A 23145-nucleotide genomic window follows, 5' to 3' on the forward strand; every position below is an offset into this window, starting at 1 on the left:
TTTCTCTTTCTTTCTTTTAACAGCATTTCTTGTACTCTTTCTTCTGCTGTTCCCTGTGAGATGTCCTTGGTTTTAACCTCAATTCTCTCAGTCTACTTCTTTTCCTCTATTATCTCCTCTCTTGGCTTTCTTCTCGCTGACTATCTCTCCTCTAGCAGTGCCGTTTATGTGTGGGCTGTTAGCTGTCTCAGAAATGAGAAGCTGTCAGACTCTGCGTCTACTTCAGTATCCAAACTAGTAAATGTCTTGACAGTGAGAGGACTTTTAAAAGAATAGTTCACCCAAATAGGAAAATTCTGTCATCATTTACTTACCCACATGTCAGTCCAAATGATTTTCCTTCTACTGTAGGCCACAAAAGGAGACAAACCGGTTTGGAATGATATGAAAGGGAGTAAATGATAATTTATTGGTGAACTGTTCACTATTTGGTCACTCATTCTTTCAGTTTATATATGAATATTGTGTGCAGGCCTTCAAAGAATACTATGGTACTGCAGAATATGGCAATACCAAAAGCAATAGTATACAAAACTGAGCATACACTCGTTGACAAAGCACATTTCTATTCCCCAACATGTATATACAATCACACTGACACAAAGATATACACACAAACCCTAATTTTATGATCTCTTCTTGCATGCTCTCTCATTCCCTTTCTGTTTTCTGCCATTAAAACTGTTGTAGTCTCAGCTGGGAATCACAGCTCTCATTGCATTTGTTCATTGTAACAGCAGGAGTCTGCTGCACATAACACACTTAACAACTGAACCCTTTCCTTAATATTTAATTTCTTCTGAACATTCCTAAAGACTAAAATACTGCTACAAGATTGCTTAAAAAGTGTGTGTGTGTGTGTGTGTGTGTGTCCTCAGGAGTGCACCAATCATTTCAAGAGATTATCTTTGTATTATTTGCATTTGTAGCATATTTTCAGCTGAGAGCTTTGCCAAAACAGGAATGAATTATTTATTTGATTTTTGATCAAATAAATACAGCCTTGGTGAGCATAAGGGACCTCTTTCAACTGTATAGAAAGCAATTAGTAAAATGTCATCTGAACATTAACATGTCTATACGGCTTTTAATGTATTTTAATGTACAGTACTTGCCTGCTTCTTTCAAACTTCAGCAGCATCAAACAGAGTGATTTCAAACAAACTCTGAACAAACTCGTTTTTTTCTGCTTCTCTTTGTTCTGATCTTTTTGGAATTCGGTTTTCACTCGTCTTAGGCTCTTTAAAATATGTCTGAACTTCTGAGTGATGGATGGAGTGAGCGAGGCCAGAAGAAGACGGACGTTTGATGTAGACGAGAGGACGGCTGACCGGCAGACTGGAGCTGTTTCAGCAGGAGTGCTGAGTTTAATGAGCCTGTGACTCTGCTTCATATATCCCAAAACCAAATCATATTAGACTGGCCAGACGGCGGCCATTTTACAGATGCATTTCTATGGGCTCATTATATTATGAATGTGCCTAAATTTCTTTTCAAGGATCTCTTTAATTAGTTCCCATTTGCCTCTTGACGTTGGGGTTAATTTTGTTCTCCATGTTAATTCCGTCCCTCCCTTTCCTCTGTCTGTAAATACATCCTTCAGTCTCCAGCTTTATGTGGAAACACACTCTCACTGTACAGGTTTTTCTTAGGTATAGAAATCTCTCTGGCTATATTACCTCAACCTTTTTTACCATAACATTGTGACAAGAGTGATGCACGTATAACAGCAAACATGAGTGTGTTGGGTATTGTGCATGACCACAGTCGATTCTCTTTGATAATTCAATATAGCCTTTACTTGTTTATGTCCTTTATATAAAAGTATACTAACAGAAGCTGATTTAAAATATTAACAAATACCATAATAGTATACTGTATAAATAATATTAAACAGCTTTAAGCAGCTGGACCACTACACCAATTTAGTTCTATTAACTATTATTATATATTACTATATATTAAACATGTTAAAACCTAAAATAGATTTTAATGGTGTGTGACAACTTACCCCAAGCAGTTTAACAACATACTTTTCTGCCGGTGGTTCTAAACCGGGGGTTCGGGCCACACAAACGTATTTTTTCATTAAAATAATATATTATTAAGCTAAGTGAGCAAGCTGTTGACCGCAGTTATGTTTGTTCAGCACATATCAAACCCAATGTACTCTCAAAATTCATTTGTGTCTCCTAAAAACTTCAGGAAGTCTTACAAAGAGGCCATCATTTTTTCTTGAATCAAACTGTGTCAAGATTAGCAATACAAAAAAAGACACCCGTATTCAGCTGCTGTCCTCCATTTTTATCCTGAAACTATCCCGCAGAAACAGATTCCTTGAAAGTACACACTTACTAAGCCATTGAACTTTAATCTATTTCATTCTGTGCGCTTTCTCGCTCTTTCTTCTGTGTGACTCAGCTGAATCTATACGGCCGCGGTGATATATAGCCTCTTCTTACCGAGTATCTGTGGCAGTCTGTTATGTCAAGAACTCCTCGAGATGAGACTTGAGAACCCCACTGCTGTTCCACATTCTGCTAAATGTGAACTTCGGAACAAATGTAAGCGCTTGGAGCCATGAAAACTGGAGAGATCGACAGAGAGTGTTTCATATGCTGCCAGTTTTGCAAAAATGCCATTAAGAGCGGAAAGCGAATCTAAGCTTCTCATTGTTAGAAAATATAAACCATCTTTTGTCTTTTTAACAATGTATACACCGTCGCTAACTCGCACCCGTGCACCTCGTACTTTAAAGAAATCAATTAATTTCTTAAAAGAAAAGACTGAAGGCTCTGTTTTTCTCACATTATCTTCCTCCATCTCTCCAGATGCAACCTGTAACTTTCTCGTGACTTTGAATGCTTGAGCAAAACTTTCTAACCGGACCAGACTGAGTCTTTTCTGTATTGTTGGAGAGTTCTCTAGAGAATTCTCTCGAGGAAGGAGAGGCGCGCTGAAGGCAGAGCGGGAAGCTAAAGGTCACATCCCAAACAGGTTCACACACTCACCGTCGCAGTCTCCGAGATGTGAGGTGTTTCCATATTCAACATCCTGCACGAAAGGTAATCTGCAAAACAAGAGAAAAACGGATTTGAACATTAACCGCAAATTTACCGATTAGATTCACGACACACATTCTATGCAAGTATGAGAATGCATGCACTTCTAGTTATGCAAACTCAATTTCATGCATCGTTGCATTTAGAAATGTGTCCAACACGATCCAAAACAGACTGGCTTTTTTATTTTCAGGCCAATGGCTGTTATGACAGAAATTTTAGTTAAACTGTCATGTTTACCAAGCAACGTGAATAATAATAAAGCTGATTTAAAGGTGCACACTACATATTTTTTATATTACAGTGCTTTTTTTTTTTTTAGGAATATGCAAATATGCTTTGAATTTAAAATTTAATTTTTAAATTTAATTTTAAAATTAAATTATAATTTATATGTTTTTTTATTTTATTTTATTTATTTATTTATTTTTTAACAGATTTTTATCAGTTTAAAGAGTTTATGGGTATGTTCATTTCAAAGTAGTAACATCAAAAAAGTTAGATGAACTAAAAGGTTTCAGAAAAATATGTATTTATGTTTTTAAGGTTTAATAATAAATCTAATATTTACAGTTATTTGGGTTAGAACATCAGCATCGGCTCAAGCAATGGCAGGAGTGTGGGGGCAGGACTACATGTTTAATTGGCCAATGGCAGATGAGCAGAGTGTTTTAAAAACTGGTGTAAAAACCTTGTGGTACAAACATTGCACACCTTTGATTGAGTAAAAAACCTTTAGTTGAGGCTTAGAGGCATGTGATGGCAAGCATTTATATTTGTGTAAAATATGTTTCTAACCTGGTGCCGGGCCTCAGGAGTGAGCAGGTACTTCCTCTGGTCCAGCCGCAGTATGGATCTCTGGATGCAATGCAGTTCCTACACAAACACGCACACACACACACACACGCAATGTTTTTCAATGTTATTACAGAGGACAATACTGACCTCTATAACGAATACAGGGAACAAAACTGGAGAACAGAAATTATGATTTATAGAGACAGACATGACTCAGACATTCAGCTGCAGTCTTGTATTTTCTCATATATGTCCCTTCAGGCATTCAAGGTCACTTCTTTAAAACATAAAATTCTAAACATAAAATTATATATATATATACATATAGCTTGATTAATTACAAAGTAAATGTGTGTTTTTGTAGTTTACTTTGAATATATATATATATACACACACACATACATTATAGTTTTAAAATATTTACATGTATTTACATAATTATATGCATATAATTTATATGATAAATTATTACATTTAATATATCAACATATTTTTTTCTGAAATATACACATGCATTATGCATTGTATAAATAATAAATATGCACAGTACACAAACATATATTATGTAAACAAAAACTTATTTTTTCATAATTAATTGTTAGACAGCACTAATATATATATAAATATATATATATATATATATATATATATATATATATATATATATATAAATTTCCATATGATTTTACTGCTTATAAAAAAATATATCTATTTAAAAAGGGGGCAGATTTACATTCCAAGCAGCAAAAAAATATATTTAACTGATATTTTTAAATAGTCTCACCATTTCCCAATTATAATTTAGCATTTAAATGTATATATTTAATATATAAATGTATATATTTAGTATATATTTAAAACAATGCATTTATATTAAGTATTGTGTTCTTTGTTTAACGTCTATGTGAGCAACTTTTTTGAAGTTGCAAGTAAAAAAAGAAAATACTTGGTCTTCAAATTTTCATGTTAAATTCAATGTGTTACTTGTGGTTTCTTTGTAATTATTAGCAAAAATTTCTAGCAAAAGTTTCTAATTCTTTTTTCCATTGTAGCAGATTCTAAGCAAACAAGCAAATCCTACACATTGTTTCCATGCGTTTACCACCCATGGCAACACGGGCTGCTGGGGCAAGAGTCATTTGAGCGGCACATGGTAGTGCAGACGTACAAAGTGGATTGGAGAGACTTGAATTGGTGCAGATGGTACTGTGCTGTGTCTTGCAAGACGAGAGAGAAAGTCAGACTCAATCAAAGCCTCTTCCATTAATCACGGCTGAATTACACCAGAACTTTACTGCTTCACAGGAAGAGACCGTTCCAAATGTGCCGTATGGGAGACGGGCCAGAAGAAACGTGTGTGTGTGTGTGTGTGTCTGAAGGAAATTGTAAAAGCTGGGTCACAGTAATTTCAAAGCCGCTGATGAAGCAGTGTGCGTTTGGGTGGCACAATTTACTTTAAGATGGAAAACGAGAGCGTGTGTGAATGAGGGGGGTGTTTAATCAGTGTTTGTGTGTGTGTGTGTTCTTACTTCATGCATCTGGAGTGCAGTTGGCAGCGTGCGACAGGCACTCGCACCACGCAGGAGTGGAAGGCCAGCAGGAGTGTGTGACTGGGTTTGTCCAGGGTCAGAGAGAGAGGCTGCCTCGCCTGCACAGAGTCATCTCCGCACCTACACACACACACACTGAAGTCATCAATACGATCCCTCGTGCACTTTTACAACCAAACATTTCCTAGGACACGGATACACACGCTCATTAAAACCCGACAACTTCACATCAGCGTCTCCGTGAGTCATGAACATTAACATGCAGTGTGACCACCCGCGCTCAGCAGGGGCGGAGACATTCTAACTCATTTCTCATGCGAGAAGGTTAGCCAATCACCACAGAGCGTGTTTATCTATAGAACGTGCAGTGAATGTGATTTACATAGTTTTAAAGGTACAGTAGAAAAATAGTCTGAGACATAACCTAACAAGATCTTCCAAAAGACCGATAGGATGAAAAGTGAAAGTGTTTATTATGAATTAAAACAATATTCCCAAGAAAAGGAAGCAGAAATTAAATAATAAATTATTCACCCTTTTGTAATTGTGATATTGTGATAAAGTTAACTAATATGATTCCAACATAAAAATTTACAAAATGGTATATAGTTAAGTAATTCAGATTTTGAAAATTGTTACTATTTTGTATATAACTTTGCTAGATTATATTTAGATGTGTGTTATGAATGAATGAATCTTAAAAGTAAACAGTAAATAGTCATTTATGCTCACATACATTTGTCGAAAAATACAGTAAAACTGTAATAATGTAAAACATTATTATAATTTACAGTAAAATAACTCTATATTTGAAAAATGTAATTTATTCAAAGCATCATTGCTCCAGTCTTCAGTGATCCTTCAGAAATAATTCTAATTGTTAGATTCGCTGCTAAAAAAATGTAGTTATGATTTGATCATTATCAGTGTTGATAATGTTTGGTAATCAAAACAGCATTTATTTGAAACTGAATTTTTGCTAAACAATGTAAATGTCTTTGCTGTCGCTTTAATTCAATTTAAGGTATACTTACTGAATAAAAGTAAAACTGCCTAAAAAATGGATGAATTAAAAATAAATAGATAAATAAATAATTTAATTAGCTGCAGACTTGATTTCTCCAGAATGCACTACCTATTCAATTTCTGAAAATTCCACTTCCTAATTTGACATCAACTTTATGTGGGTGTGGCCAACTTTCCAACTTGTGAACGATTTCTTAAATTTCGTCCAGCCTTGTTCTCAATCCAATTTCTCACTCTTTTTTTCTCTTCGGTAATCTTCTTTTCTCTTTCTGTCTTTGGCTATAAAAAGTGGCAAACAGCCCAAAAGATACACACTAAAAAGATTCAGTCAGACTTGGTCTGTTTCAGCACACATTAACTGTCAAGCTGCTAATAAAGCATTAAAGTACTGCAACATCTCTGATTAAATGACAACGTCGGTGTCTCAGAAAACCCTCCCAACAGTAGCTCTACAGATATCAGACGTGTAATCTAAACACTGATAAATAGCTGGAAGACAATTGAGACATATTACAGGAAGTTGTGTGAGAGTTTTGGATGGCATCCAGAGAACACCTGAGGCAGGACAGAAGGTCAAGCAGACACAGTGATCTCTTTGTTTCAGGTGTGTGTGTGTGTGTGTGTGTGTGTGTGCGTGTTTCTCAGTGAGCGCTGCGTCCTGCTGAGAACCTTATCTCAACCACCACACACAACTCGCCTTCATCTCCCAGCATGCATCTCTCTGAACCTTACTGTTCTTCCTCCAGACAGGTATTGCCTTTCATCTTCAAAAACCCAGCCATGTTTTCATCCATCTGAGCGCCACACGCTCACACACACACACACACACACACACACACAAAATAATCAGAAACCCTGTTGAATAGTTTTTCCTCCTTTTGCTTTTGAGGGCATTTTCAGATGCGCTGTTTATTGTTTGTTTGTGGATAAAAAGCATGGATTTATTTCTCCAGTTGCATTTGATACTGAATATCTTTTACTCTTTGACAGTGCAGTTTTTAATCCTGGGCTAAACGTCACAACAGTAAACAACTGTGGGAAACTGCTTGATAAAAAAATGATTTTGGGGAATAAATTGAAGTCGGGAAACAGATGAAAGGAAAACCAAACTTGATCTCCGCTCCTGAGTTTCAAAGATATACTTTGTGTCCGAATCCAGCAACAAGTTGCCTTATCTAGAAGGCAGGAAGTCATCAAGACATGTCCAATGTAACAATGTAACATTTGGTCTAATAAGATGCTTTCATCTTTTCGAGGCAGCACAGATATATCTCTTTTGTGTTGTCATATTCTTAATTAAGGCAATTGTTTTGCCTTACAATTTTTCCGAAAAGTAATTTTAAATATGCAAATGAGGCAGCAAATGAGGCAATGTCTAATTAAATATGCACCAATTTGCATATAATTCCACGACTGAAATATGAACAATGGATAAAGCAAGGTTCAAAATTCATTTTGTTAAGATATCAGAATGAAAGGTTTTTGCAGTATATTTCCTTTTATCGCTCACACCAAAACACTATTAACAATTAGGAAAAAAAAATCACTCTATTCGTGGCCCTGGACCACAAAACCAGTCATATGTGTAATTTTTTCAAAACTGAGATTTAGAAATCATCTGAAAGCTGAATAAATAATATTTCCATTGATGTATGTTTAGTTGTGATATAGGACAATATAGGACAATATGCAAGTATTTGAAAATCTGGAATCATAAGGTCCAGAAAATTCTAAATATTGAGGAAATGGCCTTTACATTTGTGCAGTAAAGTTTGAAGTTCTTAGCAATGAGAATTACTGATCAAAACTAAGTTTTGATATATTTATAGTACAAAATATCTTCATGGAACATGATTTTTACTTAACGTCCTAATGGTTTTTGGTCTAAAAATAATCAATATTTTTGACCAATACAATGTATTTTTGGCTATTGCTACAAATATACCTGTGCTACCTTAGGCTGGTTGGTGACCCAGAGTCACATTCAACATTAACAGCATTTTTAAATTGTCATTGAGTTCATCATGACATCATTGTTTTCTATAGTTATTAACGGAAGTGAATCAACACTGAACTGACATCAGCTGAAGAATGACACTATACTTCCTTTTTTCTTTTACCTCTTTGAATCATTTGAAACAATCTGATATGTAATATGTAAATAATGGTGACTATTTGATGTAATATTTATCAGGCAAACAATAAAATAACAAACCTGCTACATGTAACCCCGGAATAGATAAAAACTGTAAGGTTTGGAGAAAATGCTCATATGAAGGTTTAGGGAAAAAGCCTGCGTATTGTTTGTGACTCATTTCTATACATACAAATTGATGTAAATGTATATTTTGGATGTTTACTTTCCACTTTTCTGACAGAAGCTGCAACATACACCATAACCTCAAAACTGACCAGTGTCTAAAAACAATGGTCTTGCTTCTAAAACGAAATCCCTTCACCTTTCTGGGTTGTAGCCCTCCAGCTCTTCCAGAAAGGTATTGGTGTTGGAGTAAGGGTTCTCCGGCTAGGTGTGATCAGGAACTTGAGAACGGTTCCTCTGGTGGATCCGAGGAACACCACTGTCCGATTGCGATGTGGGCCTGCCTCAGTGTCCACCACCATAGTGTTCAACTGGTACCTTAAGAGTGAGGGGAAAAGAGCAATATGCAAACCATTACAGAAGCTTATTGCTTTTATAAAACAGTTACAACATCAATATGATGAAAGACAATAAAAAAGACATTTTCAGCCAAGATTATATTTCATCATGCTAAATGTAAGCTGTTTACAGTAGACAAATAAAATAGTGCTTTAAAATCAGCACAAAACTGCATTTGCCAGCCATTTTGCAAGCATAATGTGATATATTTCCAAGAGAAACAGAATATTGAATAAGAAAAAACAATGTAACGCTGTATTATTTTCCCCAACCACGTGGCCTATTTACAATTCTTAGTCATTTTCAGAGGTAAATCAAGTTATTACAATTTGAATAAACTTTGCAAAGAGATATTTTTAGTTACAATAGCTTTCACTTGATGAATTGTGCACTGAAACACTAAGACAGTAAATTCGGGTTGAATTCGGCTGATGGTCACAGTTTGTTATTTAACAGCTTCAAATATCAATCAGATTTTAGTGCTGCTGCTATCTGTTTTAAACCATTCTTGGTGTATTATTCTTAATACAGCTTATGAAATAATTAAAAAGGAATGTAAGAGATAAGATTTGTAAATACTCTCTGCTGAGACTTGAGAAGATTAGGTGTAAAAAGGCTTATTTGGATTAAAGTCGGCAAACACAGAGGAGTTTCACCAGTGTCTCTGATGGCTCACACCAGCTTTTACTTTGTGTACTTTTGCTTTGTTGTAATCATGAAAAACCTGAGCTGAAGTTAGTGAAATCTTTATGAGTAGTAATTCACTAATGTTTATTCAAGATAAACATTCAGTGAAAATGCCCATTCTCCTTTGTACCATTCTCCTTTGTTTCAATTTACCTCTAATTATCTTAAAGAAACCCAAATTTGATTGAAATCATTTCAGTCAAAATTTTAAAAGCAAGATGATTTACAGCTGCATTTTCTCTCCTTATAGAAAAGCTTTGCTTCGAGTCTGAAGGCCTCAGGCAATTTACTCTCTTTAGAAGCACTTCTGGAATACAGATTTTGATTTTAACTAAGGGTTTTTTTCCCCACTAACCTTGGGAGACACTACAGGAACACTTTTAATAGGAATGCTCACAGAATGGTGTCCTTTGAGTGTAGGTGCTGTAAACACTAACCACACTACAGCAGAGCTCGGACTTTGATATCTGCCAATTTCAGTTTAAGCAGCATGGCTTTTAGCAGACCTTGAGAATAATGTTTCATCCATTCTACTCTCTGCAACACACTTCATATAACAAGCATCTTGGGGTTTATTGATATTTTTTCACAACACTTGTGTTGAGTAGTATCCTTATCTTACCGGACCATAGTCTTGACTATCCAGGGTCTGTGTCCAAGCAAAGGAACAGCTTCATCCATCAGAGGATGCGTTTTGATGAAATTCAGCACTTCGTCAGGAAGAGCGTTGGAGGAGCTGAACTTTGACCCCTGGACTGCACATCCTCCAGGCCTAGGAATGTAAAAGAACCACATTCAATATTTGGAAGGATGAACAGAATTACAGAATGATGGCAGGATGGATGCATGGATGGAATGATAGATCAATAGATAAATGGATGGTTGAATAGATCAATGCATGGATGGAAGAAAGGATGGATAAATAGACCAAAGATCTATAACTAGATAGATGAATTATTAATATGGATGGATAGATAAACAGAATGATAGTAAGAATGATGGATGCATGGATGAATGAATCGATGAATAGAATGATGGATGGCTGGATGAATGGGTGGATGGATGGATAGAATTGATAGTTCAGTAGCATTGCCTTGTTGAATGTGGAAGGGAAACTGTTATTGTCAGTCTTGGCAAAAGGATGACCAGCTTCCTCAGCAGCAAACACTATATAGTTGTCAAAAGGCTGTGCTCTCAGGTTGGCCAGGATGCACTGCACATACATCCGTGATCTGGGAGCAGATACAATGTGCCAAAAGAGAGAAGAGCAATCTGCATGTGATGTGGCTCTGTACCACATAAGCTGGTTGAGTTTGCATTGGAATTCTTCCATATTCCAGCATTTGTGTGACTACCATCATAGCCAAGTATATCACAACCTGTGCATGTGTTTCTGTCTTGATGGCCTTATGACTGGATGGCAGCAGTTGGAGGTTGGTATTGCCATGAGCTGCTCAATATCTTGTTTGTTCGAAATCATCTTCTTTGGAGCAAGACAGATGGCCAGAGGGCTCAGATCACCATCAGGAGGAAGACTCTCAGCACTGGGAGGGTTCATGGATGATGTGACAATCATCTTACAGACAGCCCCATGTACAAACCTTGAAGAGCTGATACAGTGGGCTAGGATAAAGATTAAGCCCTCAAAATCTAGGAGCCTTTCAATCAGGAAAGGGGTAAGGGACAACAGCACACAGTTCACACCAGGTAGGGGAGAAAAGACCATCTCATCAAAATCGACAGCACCAAGCTTCCTGGAAAATTGAAGGTATGCTGTTACCAATTCACACCAGCATGGAGACTTGGTGTCCAAAATACCACCATCCTTAGCCAGCAGGATGGACACCATCTCTAACACCTACATCAGGAAGTGGGTGGGCCTCTCAAGATGTTTCTATGACACAGGCCTCTTTGGCAGAAATGCCCTTCAGCTTCCATCAACCTTGGATACAAGCAGGAGAATACCCGTCTTGTATTCGAGCTAAAGGAATCCAGGGATAAAGCTGTGAAGAGTGCAGGGGTGACTATCTGCACTGGGCACAGATGGAGGGCCCAGCAGGAGGTCGACCAAGCCATTAACAGGTTACAACACAAATAGGTAAAACAAGGAGCATGGACCCGCTGAGAGGACACCATTAACAGGATCATAACATGGGCAAATTTCTAGCGAACTTCTTAGTCATGACTCAGCTTCCTTGTGACACCGTCGTACAACACCCTCCCTTGTCCTCGAAATCACTGGGAGAGACAAGTGCCCCCTGTGCAAAAAAGTTAATGCAGGCCTTCAACATATCCTGTCAGAATGCAACGTTGCATTGACACAGGGCCACTTTAGATTATGGCATTATCAGGTGCTGAGGAAGTTGGCAGAACAGGTGGAAAGATGCAGATTCCATGCTAATAGCTCTTCGGATATCCTTCAGCCAAATATTCAGTTCCTTAGATCAGCAGAAGGCAGGCAGAAGACAGTGGCGAGAAGGTGCCTGCTCACTCCAGTAACAGAATGGGAGGTGCATGTTGATCTGGACACTCAGCTTATCTTTCCAATAGAGATCATCCAGACAACATTAAGGCTGGGTGCTGTTGTGTGGGCCAAAAGCGGCCAAGAAGGCCCTCATTATTGAGCTGACGGTGTCACAGGAAGAGGGAATACCAGCTGCGCATGAGTTCAAGAGGTCCAAGTACTCTGACTTGGCTTGGACTGCAACCATCCATCCTGTAGAAGTTGGATGCAGTGGCTTTGTAGGAAAGTCTGCAATCCAGCTTCTCCGAGCTGCTGGGACAACTGGGATAAGCCTGAGGAGAGCCATCAAGTAGCTGGAGGAGGAGGCAGAGAAGGTAAGATACTGTTTGTGGTAACCGAGGAGGGGCAGGAATTGGAATTGGGGCTTTCTACCCCAGTGAGGGCAACTGCAAGGGGTGGCGAGGAGATGTCCCCATAAACCACCACCCCCTCACCAGGAGATGGATAGGGGGCAAAACGTCCATGAATGCTGGCACCAGCTGATGACCATGCAGCTGACTCAAAGGTTCACTGGAGGAGGTGCTGCAGGCAGAAATATCAAACAGGAAACACCACCTGCATATGAAAATGATGGATATAGAATGAAAGATAGAATGACAGATGGATAAATAAATTGACAGATTGATAGATAAATGAATATATAGATTGAGAGAGATTGACTGATAGATGGATGGATGCATAGAATGGCAAATACAATGATGGATTGATTAATAGAACAATTAAGTGGATGAATGTTTGGATGAATAGAACAATGGATGTATGGATGGCTGAAAGTACCAATGGATAGATATTGATGGATGTATTGATGGATGGATGGATGGATGATGTATACAGTAGAAGGATGAACATAACAATAGATAGATCAAATTATAAACAATAAATTGACAGATAAAAGAATGGATGATTAGATGGACGGATGGATGAATAGAACGAGAGAATTATAAAACAATAGATATGTAGGCAGACAGACAGACACCTGGGTTTAGGTACTAGTTCATCAGGTACAGGGGTCCATATGGATTCTGGTGATTTCTGCTCCTTGAATCTGCCCTCAAACACACGTGCCAGCTGCTGCATGTCAAACGCACACACCGCAGAGCCGGGGATGCTGGGAAGACACAGATCAGCAAGAGGGTCAAGACACATCACTGATCCAATCCACACCTCAAAACACACACACACACACACACACTCGCAGTCTGACACATTTTCACAAGCTCACACACACACACACTGTTACCCTGAGCCAAAGTGACATGTCACAACAAGACCATTCATTTTTCTGGAGCTGACAGACTAATCGACCAATCTGCCACTGCTGCATCTCATTAGAGAACGTCTCTACAGCCACTCACATCAAACTCCAGAACAAACTCAAGTGACTCTACAAGCTCACCTCATTTACATTCGGCTATAATTTAGCTCATAAGCATTATACATATAACAATACAGCACACATATGGACTTCTTTTTTTTCCGTGGTGCTTTTTAGTCACTATGCGCTTTCAATACATGAAAAACATATTTCTGTTCTTCATGAAAGACAGAAAAACCTCCTTTAAAATATATGAGGATGAATAAATAATGACAGTTTTATTTTTTGGGTGAATTCCTCCTTTTAAAAGCAAAATATTATAGCTTGATGCACATGAAACAGAAAGGAAATCATAGATCAGTCAGACACAGAAGGAAGCTGTAAAATGAACTGCCAGGATGGGCAAGTGTACAGCCTGATGGTGTGTGTGTGTGTGTGTGTTCTGGTCTGCAGGTGTTCACCATGTGTTCCAGGGCAGCTTGTCTCTCTCTCTCCTCCACTTCCAAGCGGTGGGAGGTCAGATGGACTGTTGAGGAAACTTGGATCCTCTTATCTGTCCAGATTTCAGTTTTCAACCACAACAAGACAACCAGTCTTTTCGAAGGCTTGCTGTGAACTGAAGCCTTATGCAAAATATGAAATGATAGATTTTGGTGTGCTTTGATGCATACACGTGAAAATTAATACTTGTATACTACTGTTAAATGTTTGGGGTGAGTAAGAAATAAATTTTTATTCAGTGAAGATACATTAAATTGAAAAGTGAGCGTTAAGACATAAATAAAATAAATGATTTACTTTTAAACTTTTTGATTGTTCAGATAATCATAAAAAACAACCATATCAGCATATTAGAATGATTTCTGAAGGATCACGTGACACTTAAGACTGCAGTAATTATGATGAAAAATCAGCTTTTATAAATTACATTTTTATAAAATATAGTATAAGTATATCAAATTTTTAAATTGTAAAAATATTTCACAATATTAGTGTTTACAGTATGTTTGATATAATAAATGCATCCTTGGTGCCAAAATACAATAAAAATATGAAATTTTTTTAACCATTAGTCCAAATAAAATTTTAATTACTTAATAGATGAAATTTTAAAGATGATAATTATTGTTAGTTTTCGTAACATAATTAAGTTATGCAATAATTTGACATTTATTTTTAAATATGTCTTCTTTTCTGGGGAATTATTGTTTAAATTTTACATCCTAATATTCTTTTGCACTACTTTTTCCTCCAGAAGGTGCTATAATTTTTGTTGGGACAACAAACGAGCAAATATTAACAATGGATTTGATTCTTGTGTGAATTGTAAAACAGGAGCAGGCTGTGCTCACACATGGCCCCGTCAGCTGCTCTCAGAACATGTGTGTTTGTACGGCGGTGACAGATTTGGCGAGTTCTGTGAGGTGTCCTGCTGGAGCTGAGAGAGAGGGCTTGTCTGCACCCTCACCTGACACCAGACCTGCTGAGCCAACGCTGGACAACATTTGGCCAATACTGATCCAAAGCTGGGCCAAAGATGAACCGAACCTCGTGGTCCTTTATCTGAAACGACAGCGTTGTGGCAAATCCAAGCCCTGGCATCCACAACAAAACTCACAAACAGCCTCGAACGAAACTAATTCATACACTCCATTCAACAAACCGCTTTGGTGAATCCACTGAATATTTGAACATCAAAAGACCTCGTATTGTCTGAAAAAACCCTGCTTGGCTGGTTTTAGCTGATCTTTTTGTCTGATCGTAGCTGGTTTAGCAGCCTGGTTTTAGAGAGGTTTTTAAACCAGCTGCTGGTTTTCAGGAGGTTACTTTTAAACAAAATTTAGTTTTCTGGTGATCTAAAATAACCTCTGAAGTATGACTTGAGGAAGTTTATATAAATAGATCAATATATTTAATTCATCAGTGACGTAAAAGCATCAATAAAAGGCTAATTAAAAAGTTACATTAAAAATTGATTACTCAACTCAATATTTTTGCAGGCCATTTCTCAGTATTAGAGTGCAGTGTTGTTCTAGTATTTTATACTATTATAGTGTGTATTACTTTTTGAAATAGCTTTTATTTGCATATTCTTTTAATTTTCATTTTAATGTTATGTGCTTTTCCGAGTTTTATTACTTTTTCCAAATAGCTTTCATTTTTATTTCCAGCTCGTCTCCATCTCTAATTTTAGCTTTTTCGTCTAATACGTATATTTGATCTTGTTTCAATTACCATAAATATGACATTAATATTTCTTGTGTGGAACATAATGGTTGAAACACTTTCGGTCCTCGTTATCTTTCGTTATACGAAAACATACAAACAAACGAAAAAAGACAAAGCTGTTTTTATATTCTTTTGTGTTTCGGAGCAAAAAGAAAGTCAAAGGGATTTTGTATGAAATTATATTGAATAAATGATGCTTTTTGGCTGAACCATACAGCGAGAAAGCTCACTTACTAATGATTGGAAACACTTTACAATAAGGTTCATTAGTTAACACGAACTATGAATAAACAACACTTCTACAGCATTTATTAAAATCAGTTAATGCTAATTTCAGCATTTACTAATGCATTATTAAAATCACAAGCCGTGTGTGTGTTAACATTAACAAAGATGAATAAATACTGTAATAAATGCATTGTTCATTGTTTGTTGCATCAACATCAAGATATCAACATTAACATAATGTTAACAAATGGCACTTATTGTAAAGTGTTACCATATTATTATATATAAATTGATTATACGATTCACAGGCTGCATTTTTAATCAGACACTAATTTGGGGAAGTCATTTTGATGCTGGCTTAAGTTTCAGACAATAGCTACATTATCCTAATCGCAATGATGGCGCAAATGAATCCTTCCACCTTCCGCACGGTGACTAAATAAAACCCGAAGCCGATAAGACAGCTCCAGAGCAATCATCGCATTCGGATATGATGAGGTCTGCTCATTCAATTCTAATCATTCCATTTCTGCTCAATTCCCCTCTAATATCCCCCACTAATAGATACACTGAAAATACGGGCTCTGATCTGTTAAATATGGGCTATTGGTAATTGAAGGGCTTTGGGAATGAAGGGTCTCATTTGGAAAATTTGGAAAATGCGTGCAGATTGATGGACAGAAATGACGCAGTGGGCTCGGTGTTAATGGACTGATTTGGAGACGGGCCTGAGCCCGCCGCCTGCCGCGCTTATGGAGGACATCTGTGCCAAAGATTACACCAAATTAACAGAGATGTCACTGGATGGCACCTTCCTCCTCGTCTCTTCACTGTGAAGCACAACCTTATAATTACCTCAGCTATTTAAAAAGAATAAAGGGGAAAACAATAATGTTCTACAAGTGCCATTAGGGCATCGACACCTCTCTCATTTTACCTCAGCAGGTGACTAAAAATGAAGGCAATTAAAGGAATAACGCAACGTTCTGACACACTGCGACTGCATTAGTAGTGTTTGCTAGTTATTGCATATAATTAGGAGGATAGTTCAACCAAAAATGAAAACTGTTTTAAACCTGCATGACTGAATTTCTTCTGCAGAATACAAATTAAGATATCGTAATGTTATTTTAAAAACATCTACCGTAATTACACAGGCAATTTTATTATTATCTTTTAAATATTACCTTAGGTGTTTTCCACAAATAATGAAAGCAAACATGTTTGTGCACTACCTTTCAAAACTTTTAATTAAAACAAAATGAAGAATCCACAATTTTACACAATATCCATCTGTGCTATTTTAGCATTTTTGCATGCTTTTATAGTATTTACTATACGCTTTTATTTCTGGTATTTTTTTATTTCTAACCTTTTCTAGTTTTCCTTTTGGTTTTATTTTACAGTTTATTTTTGCATTGTATTGTATTGCATTACATTGTGTGGTATTATACTGCATAATTATACAAAATGTAAAATAAGAAAAGAAAAATGATGTTTCCAACATTGTTAATCTTTCTTCTTTTTTTGGAGCAGCAAATCAGCATTTTAGTATGTTTTCATATACATTTCAATACATTCAAAAATAAAGTGTTTTTTTGAATTGCAAAAATAAATACAATTGTATTTTAAATAGTAATAATATTTCACAATATTACTTTTTATTGTAAATATTTGCTTTTATCAAATAAAAGCAACCTTGTGATAATTAAGAAAGTTCTTAAAAAAACTAAACAACATGAAACCTATTAATCTTTTCCTTCACAAAAGACTGTGTGTTGCCAATGCAAAAACCGAGATGGTGCAGAAGGGGTCCGAATAGGGGCCATTTTGAGAACACCTCTTAAGCCAATAAGCTGTCAGAAGTTTGTGGCCTCCAACTCTAATCCAGCCAATGAGCTGTCAGATGCAGTGATCTACAGTCTTGTAAAGCTCAAGCTAGACAAACGAGCTCTACTTTCACCCGCTCTCTCTGGCTCTCGGCCCTGGTCACCTATCGTCCACTACTTTAAAGGCTTTCTGGCGCCGTGCCTGAGTAACTGCCCAGCCCAGTGGGCTCGAGGTGAACGGGCCAAGATCACCTCATCACACAAAGCTCTGCGGCAAAGCCTCTCGTGGCTGTTTGAGACAAGACAGCGGGGGCTGAGAAATGAGGACTAAGCGAGAAAAATGGACACGGCGCAAAGCAGGAGGAGCCTCATGCTGTTTGTACTTTGGCATAAAAGCTCAGCCATAACTCTAGAGCGAGTAACACAGCCAGGGCACAGCACACAATAACTCTCTCTTCAGATGCTACTGCCAACCACTGCCAAATCTCAAGCATTTGTGATATTTAAGGTAAGATATTTAAGAAACACATGTAAAAAACAGTAAACAACTTAAGTTAAGCTAAATGTCACCAAGCCAGCAGAGGGAGCCCTGACCTCTGGGTGATCTGCATCCACTCCCTCTGCGACAACTTCCTGTCCCAGGACTATAAATACTGCAGCAAGCCACTCAACTGCAGGTTGCATTGTTTCGCCTGTTGTATTGTAGTTATATCGTTCGTGGATTATTGTTTCTGGTTTTGACCCTGTCTGTATTCTGATTCTCTGATCGTTTGCCGCCTGACCTGACCTCCGCCTGTCTCTGGATTTTGTTATTGCCTCGCCTCCTATATATCTGTTAGCCCTGTTCGACGCCTGCCTGTTATGACCATGCCTTCGTTTAATAAAAGCCTGCACATGGATCCGCACGCCTCAGACCGTTCATTCGTGACAGAATGCAACCTCGCACCAGGATCCAGCGGCTTTTCACCTGATCCATGGCCAGGTAGGACCCTCGCTAGACGTTTATTGGCCCTCAAGCAAGGTACCCGATCGATTGAGGATTATACTCAAGAGTTTTTGGACATGGCTTACCTCTCTGACATACCGGACTGTTTATTGATTGAGTTGTATCATGAGGAGTACATCAGCCGCTCAAATCTAAACTTGTTCGCGAGGGTCCACGTGAGTCGCTTGCTCAGTTTATTGAGTTTGGTTTAGTGACTGTGGGGTCAGCTTTTACGTTGGGTGTTGAGGAGGAGAAGGACAACACATCAACTCCAGTAATGGCCACCTTCCCCGAGCCGCTGCCCAAGATGGCCGCCTTCCCCGAGCCGCTGCCCAAGATGGCCGCCGCCTTCCCAGAGCCGCTTCACAAGATGGCCGCCTTCCCAGAGCCGCTCCACAAGATGGCCGCCTTCCCAGAGCCGCTTCACAAGATGGCCGCCTTCCCAGAGCCGCTTCACAAGATGGCCGCCTTCCCAGAGCCGCTTTCCAAGATGGCCGCCTTCCCCGAAATGCTTCCCAAGATGGCCGCCTGCCCAGCGCCGCTGCCCAAGATGGCCGCCGCCTTCCCAGAGCCGCTTCACAAGATGGCCGCCTTCCCCGAGCCGCTGCCCAAGATGGCCGCCTTCCCCGAGCCGCTGCCCAAGATGGCCGCCTTCCCCGAGCCGCTGCCCAAGATGGCCGCCTTCCCAGAGCCGCTTCCCAAGATGGATGCCGCCTGCCCAGAGCCGCTTCCCAAGATGGATGCCGCCTGCCCAGAGCCGCTTCTCAAGATGGATGCCGCCTGCCCAGAGCCGCTTCCCAAGATGGATGCCGCCTGCCCAGAGCCGCTTCCCAAGATGGATGCCGCCTGCCCAGAGCCGCTTCCCAAGATGGATGCCGCCTGCCCAGAGCCGCTTCCCAAGATGGATGCCGCCTGCCCAGAGCCGCTTCCCAAGATGGATGCCGCCTGCCCAGAGCCGTTTCCCAAGATGGATTCCGCCTGTCCAGTGCCCGCGCCTCGTGCAAAGCCTCCAGTGCCCGCGCCTCGTGCAAAGCCTCCAGTGCCCGCGCCTCGTGCAAAGCCTCCAGTGCCCGCGCCTCGTGCAAAGCCTCCAGTGCCCGCGCCTGCGTGCAAAGCCTCCAGTGCCCGCGCCTCGTGCAAAGCCTCCAGTGCCGCGCCTGCGTGCAAAGCCTCCAGTGCCCGCGCCTCGTGCAAAGCCTCCAGTGCCCGCGCCTCGTGCAAAGCCTCCAGTGCCCGCGCCTCGTGCAAAGCCTCCAGTGCCCGCGCCTCGTGCAAAGCCTCCAGTGCCCGCGCCTCGTGCAAAGCCTCCAGTGCCCGCGCCTCGTGCAAAGCCTCCAGTGCCCGCGCCTCGTGCAAAGCCTCAAGTTAACCCATCCTCCCACCCTAGCTACACGTTGTCAAAGGATCCCAGCAGCCCCTGCACTCATCCTCTGCCCTCCACCTGGAGCTCGCCACGGGTCTGCCAGCCTCCATCGCCGCCGTGGGTGAAGGATCCCTCGCTTCACCGCCCGCCTCGAGTCCCAGACTCCACCTCGGCTTGTAGACCCGCCGGCTTCCCTTAGGCTCCTAGCTCCCTCCTCTCTACCGTGCTCCGTCAATCCACCAGCTTCACCAGGCTCCATCGTCCCTCCGGCTACGCCTTGGTCGGTCATCGACCATCCGTCGCCTCAGGATTCCACTCCTCCAGCTTCGCCTCGTCCCTCCATCCCTCCGGCTCTGTCAGGCTCCTCCCTTCCCCCGGCTCCACCTCAGTCCTCTGTCGCTCTGGCTCCGCCGCGCGTCCTTCGTCCCCCGTCTCCGCATCAGTCGCCGAAGTCTGCGGTATCGCCTAGGACCTCCAGCGCCGCTGTGTCGCCCTGGCTCTTCGGCTCTCCGCCTCCGCCTCAGTCTCCCCGACCACCTGCTCTGCCGCCGTCGGTCGGCTCCATGGGGTTGATGACCGTTACCTCTCCATGGCTCCTCCCTCCGTCGGCTCCACCACTGACCATCATGGCTGGGCTCTGGATCGCCTCCGCCCGGACTCCTCCCGTCTTCACCCTGGCTCCTCCCACCGTCTCTTCCTCCCTGGTCTCAGTGTGCTGACTCCTCCCGGAACCCCTCCCAAGCTCACAGTTATGTTTTGTGTTGTGGAGCGCCAGGAGTCGCTCCTAGGAGGGGGCTATGTCACCAAGCCAGCAGAGGAGCCCTGACCTCTGGGTGACCTGCATCCACTCCCTCTGCGACAACTTCCTGTCCCAGGACTATAAATACTGCAGCAAGCCACTCAACTGCAGGTTGCATTGTTTCGCCTGTTCTATTGTAGTTATATCGTTAAGTGGATTATTGTTTCTGGTTTTGACCCTGTCTGTATTCTGATTCTCTGATCGTTTGCCGCCTGACCTGACCTCCGCCTGTCTCTGGATTTTGTTATTGCCTCGCCTCCTATATATCTGTTAGCCCTGTTCGACGCCTGCCTGTTATGACCATGCCTTCGTTTAATAAAAGCCTGCACATGGATCCCGCACGCCTCAGACCGTTCATTCGTGACACTAAACAACTATTTTACTTGCGAACTTTGTTGTAGAATTGTATTTATTATTCTGATTATTATTATTATTATTACTCATATTTGCTAAATAATACTAATCAGAACTATAATATAATTTCTATTATTACTAATAAAAAGAATAACAATAATTCAAACAACAATTACACAGGTCTAATTATAGGCTGTCATTAACGGTTGCAAGCAAGCATACACATATTAATACATAAATCAATTCATGTTCAATAACAGCAATATTTTTTATACAAATAATATAATTTATTATCCTATGTATGGTTATATATTAACATACAGCTTATTTAGGGTCATATAATAATAATATAATTATGGTTATTTAATAATACTTATAAAATTATTATTATTAATATAATCAGAGATCATTCAATATGGCAACTTTTACTACTACTAATAACAATGTAATATTTGTAATATTTATTGAGCATAAAAATATATATATATATATATATATATATATATATATATATATATATTAATATAGTTGATAATACTACTACTACAAATTATTATTATTATTACTAATTATATTCATTATTATTATTAATAAAAAATAAAACATTTTATTATTATTATGCTCCTTATTGTAATAATAATACTATAATTATGATCAATATTTTGATGATGATTATTATTAATAGTATTGCTGTTATTATTATCATTACTAATTACTATTATTATTATTAATAATAATATCAATTGATAATAATTATTATAGCAATTATAATAATAATAATAATTATTATTATTATTATTATTATTATTATATGTAGCATTATAATAATAATACATAGTATTATTATTATTATTATTATTATTATTATTATTATTATTATTATTATTATTATTATTATTAAAAGGTAGTATGCCAATCAAGGCTGTGTTAGGGTGATTTGTTGTATGGTTAAGAGTGTTACTGACAGCCACTTGTGGCTTATTTCCTTAGGCTTCATTCACATGCAGAGAACAAAGCATAGACCACAAGCACAAAACACCCATAAATAAGTGCATCTTTCATAAGAACACACCTAGCGCTCAAATGACGTCCAACTTCTCATTCGTCTTTATCCCTTTCCTTTCTCAGCGGCTGTCCTGTGATTTGCTCGCACATCTAGCAGAGCAGATACAACACCAAAACCCTTCCCCTAGAAGCCGATGACGGAGCTCATTTTTATTCTAATCATACGAACACAATGAGAGGTAATCTAGTGAAAACGGCCCTCATCATCCACCTGATGGACTGCAGTATATCATGCTGAACACACACTCACGGTGTGCCTGCAGACTAGTGAGGGCTCTTACAGAGTGTTACGAGCTCTCGGGATCCACACAGAGAGCTGACAGAACAACATTTGGGCTGGTTTTATGATGTACTTGACTGTTTATCCAGTTAACTCAGCACAGAACAGAACGATTCATTCTCGCGGTAAGCCCGTGAGCTCAGATTATCGGCTGCTTGTTCTACAGCATCTTCTGCCATTTCTTTTCCTCCCATTGTCTCCGCAGCCTTTTATTTTGGGTCTACAGTATGCAAATGTCTATTCTCAATAGGGAGTTATTTCAAGCCCTGTTGTTTCAGTGTGAAATTCACCGTCAAATCTTTCATTTTTTAGCTTGTCCCAGTGATCATTTATACTCCCAGGTATGCCGTGCCGGTGTAAAACCGCTCTGTGGTACGACAAAGAGACATTTT

The 23145-nt window shown here is 39.4% G+C and overlaps 1 pseudogene; it reads right to left on the reverse strand.

The window, feature by feature from the left end:
- The window catches only part of LOC122356164, a 47800-nt pseudogene that overhangs the window by 2846 nt on the left and 21809 nt on the right, over window positions 1-23145 (reverse strand).

This window comes from Puntigrus tetrazona, chromosome 2 (genome assembly GCF_018831695.1).
Source record: "Puntigrus tetrazona isolate hp1 chromosome 2, ASM1883169v1, whole genome shotgun sequence".
NCBI lineage: Eukaryota > Metazoa > Chordata > Actinopteri > Cypriniformes > Cyprinidae > Puntigrus > Puntigrus tetrazona.